The following is a 14,531-nucleotide window of genomic DNA, read 5'->3' as shown; positions in this document are numbered from 1 at the left end:
GTTTGTTTTACAGATATGGTCTCCTTCTTTTGCTTGGGCTAGCCTCAGACCATGATTCTCCTTCTCCTTCCTCCACCTCCACATTAGCTGGGATTACCAAAATATACAACCACGCTCAGCTAAAAATACTTTTCAAACATGCTCTTTGCAACAAACTGATGAGTCATAGAATAGCACAACTGAAAAGACTTTAGAGCTAATACAATAGGTTTGTTTTACAGGTTGAAGGAAGTTTGAGGCCGAGAGTATTGGGACAGGCTTCAGCCTGTGCTTTTGCCTTCTGGGTCAGTGCACCTTCCCCTCCTTATATCATCCTACAGACTCCGCCTTGATCTAGGCAATATATAAACCAGTCTGCTTTTTATTGTGGAATTCTTTTAGGAAGAAAATAAAATATTTTTCCTTATCTTGGCAACAGTCTCAATTTCATAGCTTCCTTGATTCCTAGCAAAATTATCCAAGTTCCTTTAATTCATCTTTGCAAAATTTTAAGTTTTTATTAACTTTGATTAAAATAAAATTAAGTCACAGTAATTCTCGATGAAAGTGAAGTATCTACTGGTTACACTAATGCAAATCCACCCACTCCTATTTCAACATCAGCATGCTCCTCTCTCACTACCACTTTCACCCTCCTTCTCAAAGATTTGTCCCTAGGACGACACAGCCATAGGCTGGAAAGTCAAAGTCATATCAGTTGTTGACCAATTACTGTATGGCAATGACTGTATGTAGTGACGAGTATACCTAGACATAATGGGGAACACAGGTTCTGGAGTCAGACTACTCTCATCCATGAGCTAATTATCACTGGGCCTCAGTTGCCTCATCTGTACAGTAGAAGTCAAATAGTTCCTACTTCAAGGATAATGAAATATAAATGAGACTTTAATGAGAGAATCCATTTAAAGAGTTTTAGAAGACCGGTACATAGTAAATGCTAGCTATCATTCTTTGGACTATTAAAAGAGCCCCTGCTCTGTTCTTATCTTTTAAGAATGTTAGCTTATCTCAAATTGTTAGGGATAGTTTTACAGACATTGAATCAGTTGCTTTCCCTCAAGCTCCACTTTCAGTCTCATGTGCACAGGAAGGGAACACATGGGTATGTTGAGGATTCTCTCCTCCTACCTAAGTGCTGTGAACTCCCAGATTTCACTGATGCGTAGGAATAATAATAATAAAAAAAATCCTTAACCCTTCCTTAAGTCTAGGTTTAGCAAAGATCTTCATTAACATTTTCAAAAGGAAAACACACATAGAAATAATAGAGCAAAAGCAGCTCAGATTTCTCAAATTTCATAGGGTATAATCATGAACTATTACTTACAGCTTAGAAAGTACCCCCATCCTTACCTTTTGCTCTTGATATGACCTGGACAAATGATAGTCAAAGGCTTACAACACGCAAAAGATTTGGGTTGGTCCAGCTCCCCAGTTGGGTAAGAATTTGATCCTGTAGGTACTTTCTCTGCACCCTCTTCTCCAGCTGGGGGACTCCGGTCCATCATCTCTTCTGGACCTGGCCTGCCATGAGTTCCCTCTTCTGGTCCCTTAGGTAAGTGGAACACCTTCTGGGTATGACTGGGCTTTGAGCAAGCATCTTTCTTTACTTCTCTTCTGCAGTTTTGCATTGCTCCAGATTCTACCTCTTCTTTCGATTTTTCCCTCTCTGCCTGTTTTATTTCTGTGCAGTTGTTTGACTGAAGCACGTCCGCCAGTCAGAAATGAATGCTGGCTCTACCCTTCTCTACAGCTCCTATTTTCATCCATCATTTTAACATGGCAGCTGGATCTGGCCTCTATGACAGCCACATCTTTCTTTAAAGTCCGCCTGCCTTACATCACCTTCTTTCAAACCTTAAGCTTCCTTTAGGACCACCCTTTGGGTTCTTGTTTCCTATGACCTAATTTGTTGTGAGCTAATTTACTGGAAGTTGATTTGCTGAACCGAAATGACTGATAGCTCCTTTGTTCAATCACTGATCAAGTCTCTCCAGTTTTTCAGCACTACCCCCTTCCTCAAATTCCCTTTGTTGACTCACTCCTCTGGAGGCCATGGGATCTTCCAGAGAAATTCTGACATAAGTTTTACAGAGTCAAACATGTATGTATAATACTGTTTTCTACACATAGTAGATAGGAAAAGATACCATTTCCAACTAAAGAATCATTTTCCTTGTGGCTTGGTGAAACACTTGGGTAAAAAAAGAGGTGATTTATTTACTCCTCTGGTTTCTGAAGCAATAGATAGGAACTGTTATTTTCTTAGGTAATCCCAATTAATCTTTTGCTTCTAGTTGTAACCAGTTGCTGAAAGAGCCATAGGCAAGACTCCCAGTATTGTTCAGGTCATGGCATGTGTAAAAAGTCATAATTATGTTATGGCCCAGAGATGCAGATATGCTAACCCCCAGGCCTCTGTCTTCTCCAGACTCCATGCAGTCACCCTCAGAGCAGCTGGACTTGCTGAGAGCATCCTTAGCACTTCCTGCTAAGGCCCCATGCTGGGGAGGCTTTGCCTGAGATTTCTGGAGGAAGTACTTAATTTTATATTTGCATCACTGCTTCTCACACTTTCTCTAGCCATTCTTGTTTCTCTAGTCTGAAAAAAAATCCTCAGCAATATCTTTGCTTTCAGGCCTATCCTCATTTTCCATCTTATCAAAATCAAAATGTGACCATCCGTCCATTCCAAAGCTTCTCTCAGTCCCAACATTACTCAGAAACCCAGCTCAGCATGGGGAGTCTGTGATGTTTTTATCTCCTATTACATTTCCCCTGCTCTCTTACCCCAACCACTGCTCCCTGAGATGAGGGTAAAGGAAGGTGTTAGGGTAGAGCCCAAGGCTTAGTTGGCTGGTGCTGTTGTTCTTGGGGGTTGGTGCTTGTGTGTAGCAAACAGGCCAGCACCAGATCTTTGTGTCCTTGGGCAGCAGTGCACCTCACACCCTTTCTTATTTACCCCAAGCCCTGCTACCTTCTGTGCATACCCCCCAGTCACAGGGAGAACTTAATCATGTGGCCTCATCATGGGCATAAATGCACAGTGCTCCCCAGTCTTCCCATTCTCAGCCTTTGCGCCACAGGCGGCCCAGTACATCTTGGATTGGGGGTCACAGGATAAGCTGGTCCACTTATCACTTATAAGCTCACTCCAGGCCTGGGTAGCACCGGAGCTCTGCATTTCCTATTCTCAGAGCCCCTCAGCTGACTCACAGCCAGTCTCATACAGGAGGAGATCTCACAGGATGAACAGGAAAATCGGGGAATATATGAAAGCGGTCGCTCACAACTCTCAATGAGAGTATTTTTGCATTTAACTTTTAAGGATTAAAATCAAGCTTAACTTTTTAAACTATCAGCAGGTTGCAATTAATATTGATTGAAGTGAACAAACTACATTATTGCTTCTGACATCACTGTCCGAGTCTGTTTGGAATCCAGTGAATCTCTTTGTGATGTTTCGGGAGTACCCATGACTGTCTCCTTACATAAAACCTTTCCCAGAGTCCACGAGAGCCCTTTTACTACGATGTGTACCCTGGACGCTGCAGCCTGTCTTATAACACATCATCAGGGGCCCTCAGGACTCTCAAATGATTACATTTCAAATGAGAGAATTTTAATGCCTTCCAGGAAAATGTAGATGTTTTTGTTAAACATACTCAGCAAATCCCATGCCATATTTTAAATGATCTGCATGAAGATGTTTGGGCGGTGCATTTCCTCAGAGGGTCGGTCACCACATTCCTTACATATGAGCAGAGCTTTCTAGGTGGTATGAAGAGGTAATGCCCAGCCTTCTGCTTGCCACCTGCCGGTGCCAAATTTTCTCCTGTTGACGTTCTGCTCACAGCTGCTGAGAGCATGTGGAATTGGCACCCACTGTCACTAAAACAGAACTGATGCCAAGGTCAAGGGCATTGGTGGAGTGACTCTCTTCCCCTTTCTTAAGCTCTTGCAATGGGAGCATTTTGAAAACATTACAGAACCAGTTGTCCAATACATAAAGAAGCAAGAAAAATATAAAGCTGAAAATAAAAATTTACAGACAAAAAAGCGACACACCTCTGGCACCAGAAATAGAATAAATCCCTTCATCAAATTCTGCATCTTGATTGATATAAGAGTAGAATGTTCTACCAGAGGCCATTAAAGGCACTTAGAACAGCCTAGAAATGTAATCATGAAGTAAGTAACCTTATGAGACTGGCTTCTTTCATTCATTATAATGTCTCTGAGAGTCATGTGAGTCTTTGTATGTATTAATCTAGTTTATTCCTTATTTCTGGGCAGTATTCCATGGTATCCGTGCATCACAGTTTGTTTTTCCATTTACACATTGGGACATTAGGGTTAATTTCAGTTTTTGAATATTCAGCTTCATTCTGCAGAGAGCTACTATAAATATTATGTTACAGATTTTATGTTACACAGACTTTCATTTCTGTAGGAAAATGTTTCTTAGTCTTAGTTCCCCTCATATTTTGGACTGGATAATCCTTTGATGGGAGGGTGTTATTCTGTGCTTGTTGGGTGTTTAGCATTATCTCTGGCAAGTACAACTAGATGCCTGCAGCATCGACTCTCCCATTTGTATCAAAGAAAAAATATTTCTGGAAATAGCCCTGGGTGGGAGGCAAGGGGTGGGAGGGAATCACCTTCAGCTGAGATCAATCACTGTGCATCCGTGTAAATACCCAGGAATGGAATTGTTGAGCTATATAATAAGTATATGTTTAATTTCACAAGGAAGTACCAACTGTCTTTCAGAGTGTCTACTGTTTTATATCTCTGTCCACAATGAGACTTCCAGTTGTTCTATATCCTCTCCAATACTTGATGTTGCTCCAGAGCACCTTCCTCTGGGTCCTCAGAATGGAGGAAGAGGTGAGGTTTATTTGATCCTTGGCAACCAGGTCTTTATGGTATAATTCAGGACTTGGTCCTGGACTAACCCTCCCTCTCCCAACATTAGGTCACCCTGCATGGAGTCATCAGCCTTCAGAAGGAATCACCCTTCCCCTGGAGGTATGGATCAGCTTCTCTCCTCCAGAGCTTCCATGGAGGCCTGGTATCAGTTCTTTAGGGCCAAGGGGAGGTGATGCATGTCTTGGGGTTCCTAGGACTTTCTGGTGGGGAAAGATGAGTTACTGGAACAGAGCCTAGGAATCCAGGTGGCAACACCATCTGCTTGATCTTGTTGGAATAGCCTGGTTGTTTGATCAGTTCCTTTTGAGGGCTATTTGGGATACCCATGATGGAGGTAAAGTTCTCCTGGCCATTGATACCTCCTTTTCTAGGGTCCTGTGGGCTCTTACCAAATCCATGCTCCCTATAAGACTGGCCTAAACAAAAGGCAGTTTAGAGATACAGCCTTATCAGATGAGCGTCTGACCCCTCAGGCTCCAGGGTCTTAATATACAGAGCCTTATTCATGGAACATTCTTCATCTAGTGGAATGAACTTAGGAGTGTGGGATCATAGGACTCAGATCTGGTTTATGAAGATTTTTCTCATTTAGGAAGAATTTATTAAGGATCCCTTTCTCCCACTAAGCCTGAACGTATCACTTCTAACTACAGCTTCCAGAAGGGACAAGATGTAAGGGCAGAACCAGGGCTGGGCCTGTTCAAGCATTCTTTTCCACATTGCCAGGTGTCAAACTCTAGACCAATTTAGATGCATGTCAGTAACATAGTGTCTCTCACTTAGCTAGCTAGTCAAAGTCTTGATCTTATTCACATCTACTTGTTCAATTTCTTCAGGTTCAAAATACAAGTATTCTCTCAGTTTATCCCCATCTGTGTGTGTCATCTTCTTGCCTTTGACGGTCAGTTTTCTGGGCTCTCCAAGAATCTCCACTTGCTTTGAATTCAGATCCTTTGACTTCAAAGAAGCTGATTCCATGAGCTCTGGGACTTCCACAAGGGATGCTGGAGCCTCAAAAGGAGACATTAATTCAAGGGAAGGAGGTTTGGTTATGCTTGGTTCTGTGGTTCCTTCAAAGAGCTTAACTTGGCAGTTGGAAATGACAGTACCTCCTTAATTTTTATGCCTGAAGTAGGGACTGGAATGGAGCATCTAGAAATCTCAGCCCCTTCTCCATAGGTTGGAATGGAATAATCTTTGCTGTGGTGTCTTTGTTGGTGTCAGATGCTATGTTGAGTGGCTTATATTTTTTCTTTACTGAGGGAAAAGGTTAATCCTAGAGCAGCAGCAGATCATTGATGCTTAAGGAGAGTAGGTTTAGGGATGTACTTGTCAGAAACTACCATTGTTCCTGAATTTTTCTTCCCAGTCATCAAAGATAACATCTGCAGCTCTAGTCCAGTGGAACAGAGCTTGACACAACTGGGTTCAAAGAGACTCGGGCTTCTTTTTATCTGGGACTTCTTCAGTAAGTGTTGCTTATGATGAGGGACTTGATATTTTCCCCCTCTTCTTCACATCTCTTATCTTTATCAGTGAGCTGGGTACCACTGCTCTTGAGAGCAGACAACATCCATCTAGTTATTTTACTGTTTGGCTCTGCTACTCTGTTTGAGGTGGTCCACAATGAACAGAAGGTGCTGTAATATTGGTAAAATTTTCTGCAAGAGGGAAATGTTTATGACTGTGTGATGACTTTCCATTTATCTGTGTCTTCTTTAATTTCTGTAATCTACTCAGTACCTAATAGACCTTTTACTTGGTGAGTTTGATCTATTTATATTTGAAGTAATTATTTATATGTGAAAACTTACTATTGCCATTTAATCAACTAATTTCTTTCCTGTGTTGTGGTTTTATCCCTTTTTTACTCTCTTGCTTTCTTCCTTTGTTATTTGATGATTTAATTTATGTATTGCCATTGTAATGTCATATTGATCTGTATTTGTATGAATCCTTTTACCAATGATATTTATGCTTTCATATGCTGTTATGATACTGTTTAGCTTCAATTTGAAGAGCTCCTTAAGTGCTTTTTTGTAAAGCAGGTCTACTGGTGATAAACTTTCTCAGTTTTTCTTTGTCTTAGAAGTATTTATTATTCATTTTAAAGATAATTTTTCTGTTATATTGTTCTGTGTTTGTATGTGTGCATACATGTGTGCATGTGTGTGTGCTGGGGATTGAACCTAGCACATGCTAGGAATGTGCTCCACCCCTGAGCTTTATCTCCAGCCTGGTATTCTTGCTTAACAGGCTTATTTTTATAGTGATTTCAATATATTATACTTTCTTCTTGACTGAAGAAATGAGAAATATGGGGATTCCCTTATATATGATGGGTCTCTTTTTTTCTTTCTGCTTTCAAAATTATTTGTCCTTGACTTTTGATAATTTGATTATAATATCTCTTGGTATAATCTTATTTGAATTGATCCTCTTTGAAGATCTTTAAGTTTCATAAATCTGGATGTCCTTTTCAGTCCTTAGATCTGGGAAGTTTTTAACCATTATTTCTTCAAATTTTCTCCCTGAACCTTTTTCTCCTGTTACCCTTAGGCTCCCATAATGTGTATACTGGTTTGCTTGGGGGTGTTCAAAATATCCTACACATTTTGTTCACTTATTTTCATTCTTTTCTCCCCTCTGAATGCATAATTTCAAATAACCTATCTTTGAGTTCACAGTTTTTTTCTCTACTTTATTGAATGTACTGCTGAGGCTCTCTATTGCAGTTTCCATTTCACTCATCATAGTCTTTAGCTCCAGAACTTCTTTTTAGTTTTTTTGATATATATCTCTTTGCTGAACATTTCATTTTGTTCATATATTTTCCCCTGTTTTTCTGTGTTATCTATTTGTATAGTTTTCTGAATTTCTCTTTATCCTTCTTTTTTTTGGGGGGGCAGCACTGGGTTTGAACTCAGGGCCTCATATTTGCTAGGCAGGCATTCTTACCACTTGAGCCACTCTGTCAGCCCTAATTTTCTGAATTTCTTTAACACTATTTTAAATTTTTTATCAGGCAATTTTTAAAATTTCTGTTTCTTTGGGGCTGGTTATTGAGAAGTTATTGTATTCCTTTGGATGTGTCACATTTCCTTTGTTTGTTTGTTTGTTTGTGTGTGTGTATTTCTTATGGCATTTCATAGATGGCTATACATCTGAAGGAGCAGCCACCTCTTCCAGACTTTATGGAATGGCTTTGCTGGGGAAGGACCTTCATCTGTGGGTAGGTATGAGAACTCTGGCTGGGTGGGGTATGGCAGTTCTGGCTCTGGGGAAGGTGCAGTGGTTGCTTTTTCTCTAGGGTATGCAGTGCCACAGAGTTCAGTCAGCTTCATCAATGAGGTCACTGTTAACCAGGACTGTGGCAGTCCTTGGCAACTAAGGCTATAGATATCCACTGTGGTATTGAGTGTTTCTGGGATCTTCCTATTCTCTTTGTCCCTTATGGAAGGAAGTCATAGTTGAGGCAATGCCTGGTGACAGGTTCAGGTATGTGTTTGTAGTGGTGCTGGTGGGTGGAGGTGGATGTGGTCCTCAGAAAAGGAGGCAAACAGTAGCAACTCGTCCTCTGGAGGGACACAGTATTATGGACTCCAGACAGTTCTGTCAGCGGGGGTAGACATAATCAAGACTGTGTGAGTCCTTGGTTATGGAAGCTGAGGCTGTCTGTGGTGGTGCAAGGGCCACTGAGGTTTTGTGGAGTCTTTCTCCTCTCTTTACTTTATGTGTGAAGGTCATGACTAAAGGGATCACACTTGATACTGAGCTGAGCTGGACTAGAGGATGACAAGACATGTATAACATGCTTCCTATGCTTTTTTATGTGGCCATCATCAGTTTTTGAGCACCACTGAGTGGCCATAGCTTTTTAATTGTATTATAGATCTTTCCCAGAGTTATCTTAGTCATTAATTTGTTACTTGATCATTAGTTTTTGTGAGGAGGGAGAGCTGGAAATTCCTAATCTGCTATATTGGTAATATCACTCAGAAATGTCTTCTCTTGACTCATGGATTATTTGGAAGTGTATTGTTTAATTTCTAACTATTTGGAGATTCCTCTGTATTTTTAGATTGTGGACTTTGAGTTAATTTCATTAATATCTAAGGGCATTCTTTGTATGGTTAGAAATATTTAAAATGTTATTTTTGATTTATGATCCAGAATATAGTCAATCCTGGTAAATGTCCCATGTGCACTTGAAAATAATGAATATTCTGCTGTTATTGGATGGAATGTTGAATAAATATCAACTTAACAGTTGATTGATTATGTTATCCAGTTCTTATCTGCTTGTTTTATCTAATACTGAGAGAGCAGTACTGAGTTTCCTCAAGAGAAGACTTACCTCTACCTGTTTGGGATCATTAATAGTACTGTATCACCTGACCAATATCTCTATTGACTTGGGTTGCAGCTGAGATCTATTTTATTTGAAGCCTGTGATGCTGCTTTTTTTCCTCACTTTTAGGGTGAGGCTTTCCAGTATTCATCTCTTAACAACCTGTGTACTCTAATCTCTTTCTTCCCATCCTAATGAGTGTTAATAGAATGTTTTAACTTCTTCAACTTTTACATTGGGCAAGAGTGTCCATTAGGTAGATCTCACTTCATTGTTTCCTGTTTTCCCTGTATTCTTACTGGTAATTTTCCTAGTGTTTTTAATTCTTCAGTGCTTTCAAGCATATCCTTTTAAGTATTTTTTCCAGTTCTATAATTGATGTTAGCTTAAGGTCTATACTGAATTATTAATTCAGTGATCACTGGAAATGGAAATTTTGATTTTGGAATTAAAAGAAAATCATTAAGTTTCAAATTCTTTCTTAAAATGAATAATCAAGTGTGAAAAATCAAAGTTTAGAACTTATAATTCTAGTTTTGAAATTCATTTTAAAGCTATAATAATCAAGATCATGTAGTGTGGTAAAAATATAGAAAATTAGGTTAATGGAACAGACATGAGGATTCAAAAACAGGCCCATATGCATATTGCCAACTGATACTGGACAAATGGGCCAATGTAATTCAATGATGGAATGTGAATCTTTTCAACAAACAGTGCTGGAAAAAATAGTCATCTGTGGCTGGCAGAATTCTAAAGATGCCTCCCCTAGTTTCTGTATTCTGGCGATTCAATCAAACAGTAATATAGGTTCCATTACAAAACTGACTTTCCAAATCTAATTAAGGCTGTAGACATTAAGATATGGAAATTATCTATGATTATACACATGGGCCCAATTTAGTCATTCCGGTCTATAAAAGCAGAGAAATTTCTCTTGCTGGCATTAGAGAGATGTAATGGAAGTAGGCAAAAATAGGAGGCAGAGAGAGCTGAAGTGTAAGAAGGACACACCTGCTCTTACTGGCTTTGAAGGAAGCCATGGCCTAGGACATAAATGTAGCCTTTAGTATCTAAGATCAACTCCTGCTATAGACTGAATTTTGTCCCTGACCCATTTAAATTCATATGTCAAACTTCTAAACCCAAATGCAGTGGTATCAAGATAGTATAGTGTTAGCAAAAATATAGAAGGTAGGGTTTTTTGCAATTTTGTTATGGTATTACTCTTTTTAAAGAAATTACCTCAGAGAGCTCTCTCACCTCTTCTTTCATATAAGGACATAATGAGAAGATGACCATCTGTGCAGAAGCAAGCTGACCTCCAGCAGACATGAAGTCTGCTAGCACCTCAATTTTGGATTTCCTAACCTCTAGAACTATGATCAATAAATTTCTATTGGTTATAACAGTCCATGGTATTCTATAATAGCAATCTGAATGGAATAAGACAATTTCCAATAGTCAGCAAGGAAATAGGGACTCCAATCCTACAATTTAATGTACCTAAATTTTTCTAACAAACTGAATGGAAATCACATTTGTTCCTTGATCCTCCTCCTTGACTTTGGCCCTATGAGACTTGAAGGAAAGAACTAGTTAAAGCAAACTGTGGCTAAATTCTGACCCATAGAAACTATGAGATAATAAATGAACATTAACATTTGTAGTTATTTATTATGACAGAAACAGAAAATTAATGCATTATCCATCCCCTCAAAAGACCAGTGATTCTATCCTCCTACCATATATGATAATTAAGTCACAAGTCATAGATCTATATGTAAAACTTAAAACTTCCATAAGAAACCATTTGACCTTGAACTAAAAAAGACTTCTTAAATAAAGCACAAAACATAAACTATAAAACAAAAATCAAAAAATTGGACTTCACCAAAATTAACTCGTTCTTTTCAAAACATACTGTCATGATGTGAAAATGTAAGCTGTGAGCAAGAAGAAAATATTTGCTAGCCATATATCCAATGTATCTAGAACATGTAAAACTAAATAATAGGAAGCTGATAGCATATAGCCAAAAAATTTGAACAGATAATTCACCAAAAAAGATAGCATAAAGCCACATGAAAAGATACTCAGTATCATTGGAGAAAATGCAAATAAACTATAATGAGATACAATTGTAGAATGGCTGTAGAGCAATTGGAAATGACATATTACTGGTTGGAATTCAAATTATATTGTCACTGTGATAGTTAATTTTATGTGTCAATTTGGCTGGGCTACAGTGCCCTGGATATTCATTAAAGCACTATTCTGGATGTTTTCTAAGGGTATTTAGGATGAAATTTACATGTAAATTGATGGACTTAGAATAAGGAAGATTGCCCTCCATAACACGGGTGAACCTCACCCAATTAGTCAAAGGCTTAATTAGAACAAAAGACTATAACCTCTCTGTCCTGAGCATAAAAGAATTTTGCCAGGAGATGGTCTTTGGACTTGAACTGCAACATCAACTCTTTTCTTGGTGTGGTGGTGAATTTAATTTGTCAACTTGACTGGATCAGAGTGCCCAGATATGTGATTAAACATTATTCTGGGCATGTCTACTACTGGATGAGATTTGGATTGACAAAATGAGTAAGGCATATTACCCCCAAATGTGGGTGGTCCTTTTCTATTCTACTGAAGGCCTAAATAGAACAGAAGATAATGAGAGAGCATTCACTCTTCCTGACAGCCTTGAGCTGGGATATTGGTCTCTTTTGCCTTCAGACTCGAACTGGAACATACACCATTGGGTCTCCTAGTTCTCGGAGCTGAGGATCTTGGGACTTCTCAGCCTCCTCATAATCATGAAGGCAAATATCTATAACTATATAAATATCTATATTTATTTGGTACCACCTGTAGTATCAAAATCTGTATTAGTCAGAGCTATCCAGTGCAATAGAACAAATATATAGTTAGGAATGGGTCCAGAAACACAGAATATTAATGATAATTTTTCTGAATTACCCCTGGGGATTCTGAAATTGGCTCTCTTATCTGATTTAGATTTATAGATGCTGATAGCTCTATTTCCAGTAGTAAAGAGAGCACTCATAGTCCATGGTGCAAATTGGGGATAGATATATCCACAATATTACCATTGGATACTTTGAATCAACTACTTATAAGAACCAAGGAAATAGATGACTGTATATATGGTACATTTTTTGAAAAATAATTAATATAATGAGGTTGGGTTGCTTCTAATGTTGCTGGAAAAGGGTGTACAAAAAAAGGATGAGCCCAGGGACACAAATTCCTTTCTCAAGTAGTGCATAAATAACATTACCTGTTTCTATGTGTACTCTGAAGGAGGCCCCATCTCCTGTACCTGGAGGGATGAGAATGCAGAATCTCATCCTGCAACTGGTTAATTACAGTGCAAGTTGAACTCCTAGCCTCTCAGGGTGCTACACCTAGGTTGAGGATATTAATTGTGAAAGAAAGGGATCCTACAAATTGAGTGGAAAATGGCTAGGGTTATTGAGTCCCTAATTTTTTTTTTGAGACAGATTCTCACTATGTAGCCCAGGTTGGCCTTGAACTCATGGTTCTCCTGCCTCAGCTTTGCAAATGTTAGGATTTAAGGTGTGTGCAACCATGCCTGATCTAAGCTCCTAAATTTTCTTTCTTTTCTTCCTTCCTTCCTTTCTTTTTCTTTCTTTCCTTTCTTTCTTCCTTCCTTTTCTTTTCTTCCTTCCTTCTTCTTTCTTTCTCCTCCCATCTCTCCCTCCCTTGCCCCCTCGCTCCCTCCTTCTATCTTTCTCCTCCCCTTCCTCCTTCCTTCCCTCCCTCCCTCACCTCTCCCTCCTTTCCTTCCTCCTTCCTCTCTTTTTGATTTGTTCTTTCTGTGTCTATTTCTTTTCTTTCTCTCTCTTTCCTTCCTTCCTCTTCTTTGTTTCTTTCTTTCTCTTGCCCTCCCTCCCTCCTTCCTTCCTCTCCTCCCCCTCTCCCTCTTTTCCTTCCTTCTTCTCTCTTTATTTCTGTTCTTTCTGTCTATATTTCTTTTCTTCTTCTTTATTTCTTTCATTCATTCAGTGGTGCTGGGGTTTGAACTCAGGGCCTTACACTTGATAGGTATGTGCTCTATCACTTGAAACACATCCCCAGCCCTTTTTGCTTTTGGTTTGTTTTTCATATAGGGTCTCCTTCTTTTTCCTGGGCTGGCCATGAGCCATGATCCTCCTACTTCCACCTCCCAAATAGCTGGGATTACAGGCATGAACCACTACAACTAGCTTGTTTTGGAGATAAACTATTACTAACTTTTGCCTGGGTTGGTCTCAAACAATGATCCTCCCATCAACACCTCCCAGGTAGCTAGAATCACAGGTGTATACCACCATGCCCATCCCCATAGCCCCTAATTCTGATAAGTCTTGTTTACCAGTGGAAGAGGCATCCTTATCCCCCAGTGAAAGTGGTCTCCACACTGCCATCTGAAGGAATTAATTCTGCATTGTCTGAGGACAGTAATGACCTCAACTAAAAGAGCTGCCATGCAAAATAATGCTGATTTTCCCTAGGACCCACACCTCTTTTTTCTAGCACTATAATTAGACTCAGTCCCAGAAGAGCCCTAAAGTGAAGTACAAAGTGTGTCCCAGAATGAGGTGTACTACAGTCCAAAAGAACTACTTGATTTTTTCTAATTTATACATACAGAAAATTGAGATGTGTATGGGAGTCAATACTAAGAGTATGGGATAATACTCTTAGTAGAAGAGTTTAGTGGAAAAAACATAAAGTTGTATCAGGTTGAATTTATTGATATGGGCTCATGAAGCAAAGATGCTGAATTTAATGTTGCAGCAGCTTGGGGATTTAGGAGGGGTTCTCAAAGTTTATTTGATTGGTTGACTGAAATATGAACCAAAAGGAGGCCCACAGGGAAAAGATGGTAAATGCCAACCTGCTTTAATTTAATGTAGAGAAGGGATTCAAAGATTTGGGGAAATTGTAATGTTAGGATGAATTTGTAATTTAAAACCTACTCACCACATCAATAAATCCCAAAGACTTCCTTTCAGTCATACAGTGAGAAATAAAATTGTAAGGGAAGTTCCAGCATTATTGAAGAGCCTTCTCCATTCTTTATAGTGTGAACTGTGGCCACTAAATTGGGAAACCCAGATGCAGCAGGAGTATTGGATCCCATGGTGTCAGAGGGCAAGTGGCATCATCACTCTATTGCCAAGGTGGGTGTGGTCACTGTAAAGGACAATAGAGC

This window comes from Castor canadensis, chromosome 2, assembly GCF_047511655.1.
Source record: "Castor canadensis chromosome 2, mCasCan1.hap1v2, whole genome shotgun sequence".
Lineage (NCBI taxonomy): Eukaryota > Metazoa > Chordata > Mammalia > Rodentia > Castoridae > Castor > Castor canadensis.
The sequence above is the reverse complement of the archived record's forward strand: the minus strand, read 5'-3'. Positions refer to the sequence as shown.